Consider the following 9,372-nt stretch of genomic DNA (forward strand, 5'->3'; position numbering starts at 1 on the left):
ACGGTGGGCATTCTCGATACAGCATTTGAGGGTGTTAACAGCAATCCCTCCTGCAGCTCATCCCAAGGCAATTCCTTCTTTAACCGTAGAGGTATCAATATTTGCGATGCAGGTGGGACACGCACGGTGCGGCTCACCACGGCCTGCACCACAGCGTTCGCCACCGCAAATTTCGAAGGTGTCCCCAAAAATTTCATACATCTCCCCGACGGTAATTCCAAACAACCTCTTTCCACTGAAATCTTAATTGGCATCTTTTGCAATAAATCTGTGCCCAACAAACACGGTACCGCCAAGGCCGTTGAAACCAAAACACTTCCCGTCACAATCACCTCCCCAATTTGAATTGTCGCAACCACGCAGCCCATAATGCCCAAACTACCCCCGATTGTCGCTACGCATGGCCCTTCCACTGACGCTAACGAGCCACGCGACGTCGGCAGCGACCGAAAAGTTTGCAACGAAATGAGAGTCGCCGACGCCCCATCACATCCAACGATCCTGGCATGGCCCCCAACACACGATGTACCAACGCGCCCCACGTATCCCGGCCATGCGTACTATCCGAACCCGATGAATACGGGTGAGATGACGCGGATGAGTGATGTGGATAGGGCGGCCCTGTATTGAATGCATCTCGACTCACCCGGGATCCTTGGTCTTGGGGGAACCGCCCGCTGTAGTAGTTCGGCGCCCATGGAGGACAACCTCTTCGTCTCCAGCAGTCGCGGGCGAGATGACCCCTCCGCCCGCACTCGTAGCATGTCCGATGCACGCCATCTCCATATGCCCCGGGACGACGCCGTCAGTCTCCGGTCGACACCCCGGCCGCCGCTGCCATCGGCGGCGCCTCGTCCACCACCACCACCACCGTGCTCACAGCCCCGGCAGGGGTCGTCAGCAACGGCTGCGCTACCGCCGCCGCTGGTTCGTCTCATATATCAAGGTTGACTTCTATGTTCCTGGCGATCAGCAACGATGACACGTCGTCGTCATCATCCTTGTCTGGGAGCGACAAGACGACTTTCAGTTCCTTTGCCAGCTGTATCATCTTCTCTTGCAGCAGGGAGTCCCAGCCCTCCTCGTCCATCGCCGGGTATGCAACCTGGGCGAGGGCCAGCAAGGCGCTGCGAAATGCCAGGGGGGACTCCGTGGCCTCCCGTTTCCTCTGTTGAAATCGACGTTTGGCGACCGACCGCGGCTCGTAGACCTTCCTCATTGCCGCAATAGCACCGTCCAATGTTTTTCTGACAGCGGCAGGGAGTCCGTTAAAAGTCGCCAAGGAGTCATCATCCAATGCCGTCGGCAGTGCTCGTAACGCGGCACTCTCCGTCCACTTCAGGAACTCGTAAGCCGCACGTATGAATGCCGTCCAATCTCCCACCTTGGCCTCAAATCGTTGTACGTGTAGCCATCGTGGCGGTCCCTCCGACTGGTCGTCTTCGTCGTCAGATTCTTCCAACCGCTCCGGCTGAGCGGCAACCTCCGGCGGTGGACCCGGTACGGGTAGTTGAATGCGGTTCTCCGTCAAGAAGTTCTGGAATTCCTCCAACATCTTTTCCATTCTGGCCTCCCACTGGGTCATGAGGACTCGCCAATCTTCCGGCGATCCCGGGCCTTCAGCACCACCCGAACCGCTGTCACCGTCCGGAGTACTGCCGGCCATCTGGCCGGGCTGCAAATCGTCATTGTCGCTGTCGCCGCCCGAGTCCACTGGCACATTTCTCTTCTTTGCCGCTTTCCTGACATTGTGGCGTGTTGCGTACTTTTTCTGACACCAAATGTAGTGCCGTGAATTCACTCGGACGACAACCGTCTCTTTTTCCGCCGTCACTTTTATTCCATCGTTCCGTACACACAGTAATTCTCTCCGTGCTCCGCCAACTCGGACACTCCGATTTACTTCAGCATCGTCCGTGCATCTCCTTCCACACACAGTGTTTCTTCGCTTATCTCTTCACACACAGTGTCTTCCCTTCCACACACAGTGGTTCGTCTTCTATCTCTTCCACACACAGTGGTTCGTCTTCTATCTCCTCACACACAGTATCGCCGCTATCTCTTCACACGCAGTGACTTCCATCTATCCACACACAGTGACTCTATCTATCTCCGCTAACGCTGACTCTCCCTATCGCTATTTACTGTCTTTGGAATCCGGCTCTCTATCTATTCTTCCAGAACATTTCCAGCTGTCTTCTCCGTATCTCTTCACCTCTCGCCAATAACTGCCCAGCAACAACTTCCCAGCAGCAACTCTCCAACCGCAACTCCCCAACAGCAACCCCCCTCTGTTCAAACCACCTCGCGTTTTATCCCCTCTCGCATTAGCCTTAATTAATTGCCACGTGGCTCGCTGGCCGTTTCCCGCCAGCCCGCACCTGTCCCCCTCATCAGACATTCCGACGCCACCACTTAACGCTAACAGCCTCTCGACCAATCACAGCCCTCGTGTCACGACTCTCTTAATTACTTGGGTTTGTTTACGGCACTTGCGACTCGACCACCTGTTCGCCCTCGTGTGACCCGTTCTCCTTGTCTGTCTGTATGTACTGTACATGGCCAATTCCCATGCGCATTATCTACTCCACTACATCAATAATACAAATAAAACATAATAAAATAACATTTTATTTTTATTATTTTATTATTTCCCTTCTACGTGGTGACTTTACCGAAATAATCCAAGAAGATGAATCCCTGCAGTCACGAAAGCTTTAAATCGATAAATTGTGAGACTTGTGTAGACCTTGGCAGTCGAGCTTGGGTGAAGTCCAGTAAAGTGAACATGGATGGGAGTTGACAGGGTAGGCTGAGTAAAAGTTGTCAATAGGTAACTTGAGACTGCACATGTGGCATAGACTCTGACCCTAGGATTCAACACACAACACGCTCGTATTTTTGTTCAGAAAAACAAAATATGCATTAAATTTTGATTTAAAGCTTTCGTGACTGCAGGGATTCATATTCTTGGTTCTTTCGGTAAAGTCACCACGTAGAAGGGAAACAATAAAATAATAAAAAACAATAAATGTATCACGACGTTTCGACTGCAACACAAGCAATCATCATCAGGTGTGAAAACCACAGCAATAACAATTTGAAATTTTCTTGCTGTGGTTTTCACACCTGATGATGATTGCTTGTGTTGCAATCTAAACGTCGTGATACATTTTATTGTTTTATATTTTTATTATTTTATTGTTTCCCTTCTACGTGGTGACTTTACCGAAAGAACCAAGAATAAAAATACGCATTGTAAATAATTTCTGTCAATGTTGAGTCAAAGTCTAGGCCCCAGCCAAAGTGTAATGACAAGCTGCCACAGGGCATAACGTCACGAGGTATGATGATGCAGTGCGGTTGGTTCACGACGTTTCCCCCATCGCTGCTGTTTGCTCATTGTGGGAGGTCGTTATGGTACCGATGACATCTGACAGTGCCACAATTTCTGCACTCACAGACAAGGACATCAAAAGACACAGAACCAGAGCCACGCGTACAAACAAAGAACACAACAATACTCTTTGGTTCTATTCGTTAAAGTCACGTAGGTAAAAAATAAAACAAGAAAAATCACGACGTTTTGGCCACAACACAAGCAGCCTACATCAGGTGAAGGGACGAGACTGTCTCGAGGACAGCGCTGGAGTGAAACACAGCCACGCTAAGACCGCGACCTTTAAGCTGTGTGCGAGGAAACAAGGTGCCTTGACAAAGGAATTAGCATAAAAATTAGCATTTGATTGGCCGACTTAGCATGATGAACGGTGTAGAGGTGGTGTACATGCGGGTGCACATGCCGGTTGGCACGGGGGGGGAGTTTACCTATTGATGGTGTGAAAAGGGAATTTTAGAGCTGCGAAAGTTTGGGGTACCACTACTTGAAAAATACGTCGTGATTTTTTGTTTTATTTTTTACCTACTACGTGACTTTACCGAATAGAACCAAAGAGTATGGATCCTTGCAGTCACGAAAGCTTTAAATCGATAACACAACAATAACAACAACCGCCATTCGCCACTAAGTGGCGGTGACTTCACCACGGCGCTTGTGCCAGGCTATGTGCACGTTGAGGCCACGTGAAGTGAAACCACAAAGGACATCCATAGACGCACACGGTCACACATTTGCACACTGCACGTTTGATGTCACGCCAAAAAAAATTGTTATTTCTAACATTGTTTGTACTGAAAAACTGTATAATACATACACATTGAATGTATTGTCAAAAAGTGTCACTCATTGGAGAGTTAACCTGTATTATGGACATTTCTTTGCTGATGAAAAACTTCTCCTTTGAAAAGGCGTTCATTACAAATTGACAGTTTTTTTTGCAGCTGTTAAGACATTGTGCATATGTGGGATAAATAAATCTACGTCCTTTGTGTGCCAAACCATCCCCCCAACTGGTGTCCTACCACCCCCCCCCCCCCCCTTGGCTAGAAATTATTTTCACGCCTTAAGATGTCGAGACATGCACGGACAGGGTAGAGGGCGACGCGGTGCGTGTCTCAGCATCTGTCAGCGTCTCTCGGGATCGATGCACGGTCAGGGTAGAGGGCGACGCGGTGCGTGTCTCAGCATCTGTCAGCGTCTCTCAGGATCGATGCACGGACAGGGTAGAGGGCGACGCGGTGCGTGTCTCAGCATCTGCCAGCGTCTCTCAGGATTGATGCACGGACAGGGTAGAGGGCGACGCGGTACGTGTCTCAGCATCTGTCAGCATCTCTCAGGATCGCTCCGCACCGCCCTGGAGTCGGGAAACACCAAACTTGGGAACGGGTGGCACTGCCCATTGTTTAACAAAAAATCTTTAATTTTACGACTGAAGTGAAAAGGATTGTACGTAAACAATCGCCAGGGGCAGCCGGGGCTGCCGTTCGGGGCCCTGGATTTTGAGTGGTCCACAAAACTTCTCCTGCTTTATACCGGTTAACAATTCTGTTGCACGAGCAGGTCAGCGGTGGCCAATGCGTGGATCGTGATTCATGGGTGGATCGCAAAATATTTTTTGTTTGTGGATCTCGGGATAAGTCGGCACGTTACGCTGTCATAAGCAGACGGAAATTGTCGTGATGGCTGATGGCCCATAAAAAAGTCCCCAAGAATCCACGCTTTAAAACAGCATAACGTCTATCAATATATGGTGCAAGTACTTGGTATGCCCATGCATGTTCAGTATATTACCGTACAGGGTTAAATCCATCGGGGTAATTGTCGGCCATGGCTGTCCCGCTTGATGCCCACCACCAAGCCGATGGATCGTGCCATTGCTCGCTAGACTTGACCCCAATCATCGACCCGTAACTGCCTCCCGAACGAGCCAGAATCCAGAACCGGCCGTGGCCGCTGCTGACAGACCGTCGCCTTCAGCGCCCTCATAGCGGCTAGCTTCTAGCGTCGACAGAAAACCGGCACGGCGACGACCGGCCTCTCCGCTGCTGCCTTTCACGCTCCTTGGCATCGTGGCCTGCTGCTGAAGTCTGTTCCACTGTGAAGCTGACCGACGCGATGTTTCCTACGTGCAGAGGGAAAAACCGGAGGAGCCGGAGGAGAAATCCACTCAACCACGCGGGGAGAGAGGCCTGCAAAACTCCAAATACGCAGGCCTCGGGATCGCACCGCGGGCTGCATAACGGGCGAGGTGTGGTTAACACCCCGGCCACTGCGGCGTGCACGCGGCCTGACGCACGTGCCGCTGGACAGTTCCCGCGCGCGCGGAGCCTCCGCGGCGAGCGCGGCCACGAGCGAGCGCAGGGCTGTGGGGGGACCAGGCGGCGTCCAGCGCAGCCTGACCGCCGCATCGCAGGGTGGGCACGGGGGGACGTCGTGGTCCACCCTCCCACAGCCGCACGCTCCCGTCGGAGGAGCCGCTCGGGAAGACTCCCGGCTCGAAGGGAGGCCGCGGCACGCGGTAGACTGGGCCCTGTGCCGCACGGACATCGCGCGGCGATTTAGCCGACCGCACCTCAGGTTAGCGCGGTTGGCTACGTACGGTGCGAAAGAAGTTCAACGTGCGTGCATACGTACAAGTTTGTCTCCGTCAACGCACGTTTTTAAGCCGCGTCTAATGTGACAATGGTTATTTTAGGTTGACAGGTTTATACTCTTTGGTTCTATTCGGTAAAGTCACCACGTAGGCAAAAAATAAAACAACAAAAATCACGACGTTTCGGCCACAACACAAGCGGCCTTGATCAGGTGAGGACAGCGCTGGAGTGAAACACAGCCACGCTCAGACCGCGACCTTTAAGCTGTGTGCGAGGAAACAAGGTGCCTTGACAAAGGAATTAGCATAAAAATTAGCATTTGATTGGCCGACAGCATAGAGGTGGTTTACGTGCGGGTGGACTTGCCGGAGGGGGAGTTTACCTATTGATGGTGTGAAAAGGGATTTTTTAAGGGCTGCGAAAGTTTGGGGTACCACTACTTCAAAAATATACTGTACCATTGAAAATTAGTTTAATGTTTGGTTCGATTTAGAACAACTTTCCAATGGTTGCTTAATTTGAAACAATTTTATCAGTTGAAATTGTGTCTGTGTTTGTAGATCTGAATTTCCTCGTGAACAAATCTGTGATAAAAACCCGTGGGTTTGCAAAGAACCTTGGTATCTAGAATTGACAGGTTTACTTTATTACACACCGGGGGGAAACCCCTGTTGAGACCACAGCTGGTGGTAATACGGGCCAGTTCAGACACGAACGCGCAGTCGCATATCACAAATTCCCACGAAAGTCCGCGAGCTCTGCCCGAGTAATTTTCGGCTCGTCATTTCACGGGCCACATGGCCCACTTTGCCAACGGCGGGGGGCTCCAGCCACTCTGAGCGGGGCCCGACCCTCGGAAAGCCTCGTGGCTTCACGGCGAAGATGCGCGTTTGCTGACGGCGTCTGTCGCTTTATGTCGACTTACGGATCCGCATTTTTTAACGTTCAAAAAGTGAATGCGGAAAAATCTCGAAAGCGACGTAAAAAAACGAAATTTTGATTTAAAGCTTTCGTGACTGCAGTAATTCATATTCTTAGCTCTTTCGGTAAAGTCACGTTGAAGGGAAACAATAAAATATATATAAAACAATAAAAATTCTCACGACGTTTCGACCATAACACAAACGACACACACAGTGTACACACACAGAGTGTAAACACACACAGTGTACACACACACACACAGTGCAAACACACAGTGTACACACACACAGTACACACACAGTGTATACACACACACAGTGTAGACACACGCAGTGTACACACACACAGTACACACACAGTGTATACACACAGTGTACACACACAGTGTACACACAGTGTAAACACACACAGTGTACACACACACACAGTGTAAACACAGTGTACACACACACAGTACACACAGTGTACACACACAGTGTACACACACACAGTGTACACACACGCACAGTGTACACACACACAGTACACACACAGTGTATACACACAGTGTACACACACACACAGTGTACACACACACAGTGTACACACACACACAGTGTACACACAGTGTAAACACACACAGTGTACACACACACAGTGTAAACACAGTGTACACACACAGTGTACACACACACACACAGTGTATACACACACACAGTGTACACACAGACACAGTGTATACACACAGTGTACACACACACACACAGTGTACACACAGTGTATACACACAGTGTACACACACAGTGTATACACAGACACAGTGCACACACACGGTGTACACACACACAGACAGTGTACACACACAGTGTATACACACAGTGTACACACGCACAGTGTACACACACACAGTGTACACACAGTGTAAACACACACAGTGTACACACACACAGTGTAAACACAGTGTACACACACACACACAGTACACACACAGTGTACACACACAGTGTATACACACAGTGTACAGACACACACAGTGTACACACACAGTGTACACACACACACAGTGTAAACACAGTGTACACAAACACAGTACACACAGTGTATATACACACACACAGTGTACACACACACAGTGTACACACACGCACAGTGTACACACACAGTACACACACAGTGTACACACACACAGTGTACACACACGCACAGTGTACACACACACAGTACACACACAGTGTATACACACAGTGTACACACACACACAGTGTACACACACACACAGTGTAAACACACACAGTGTACACACACACAGTGTAAACACAGTGTACACACACAGTGTACACACACACAGTGTACACACACAGTGTACACACACAGTGTACACACACACACAGTGTATATACACACAGTGCACACACAGACACAGTGTATACACACAGTGTACACACACACACACACAGTGTATACACACAGTGTACACACACAGTGTACACACAGACACAGTGTACACACACACGGTGTACACACACACACACAGTGTACACACACAATGTATACACACAGTGTACACACACAATGTACACACACAGTGTACACACACACAGTGTACACACACAGTGTATACACACAGTGTACACACACAGTGTACACACACACAGTGTACACACACAGTGTAAACACACAGTGTACACACACACAGTGTACACACACAGTGTACACACACAAACTGTATACACACAGTGTACACACACAGTGTACACACACACAGTGTACACACACAGTGTACACACACACAGTGTACACACACAGTGTACACACACACACAGTGTATATACACACAGTGTACACACAGACACAGTGTATACACACAGTGTACACACACAGTGTACACACAGTGTATACACACACTGTACACACACAGTGTACACACACACACGGTGTACACACACACACACAGTGTACACACACACAGTGTATACACACAGTGTACACACACAGTGTATACACACACAGTGTATACACACAGTGTACACACACAGTGTACACACACACACAGTGTACACACACACAGTGTAAACACACAGTGTACACACACACAGTGTACACACACAAACTGTATACACACACAGTGTACACACAGTGTATACACACAGTGTACACACACACACAGTGTACACACACAGTGTACACATACACACTGTATACACACAGTGTACACACACAGTGTATACACACAGTGTACACACACACACAGTGTACACACACAGTGTATACACACATTGTACACACACAGTGTACACACACACAGTGTATACACACAGTGTACACACACAGTGTACACACACACAGTGTACACACACATACAGTGTACACACAGTGTACACACATTGTGTACACACACACAGTGTACACACACACAGTATATACACACAGTGTACACACACACAGTGTACACACAATAATGTCCACGTTGTTGTT

This window comes from Petromyzon marinus, unplaced genomic scaffold, assembly GCF_048934315.1.
Source record: "Petromyzon marinus isolate PM22_M1 ecotype Great Lakes invasive population unplaced genomic scaffold, UKy_Petmar_22M1.pri1.0 PM_G_Scaffold_15, whole genome shotgun sequence".
Classification (NCBI taxonomy): Eukaryota; Metazoa; Chordata; class Hyperoartia; order Petromyzontiformes; family Petromyzontidae; genus Petromyzon; species Petromyzon marinus.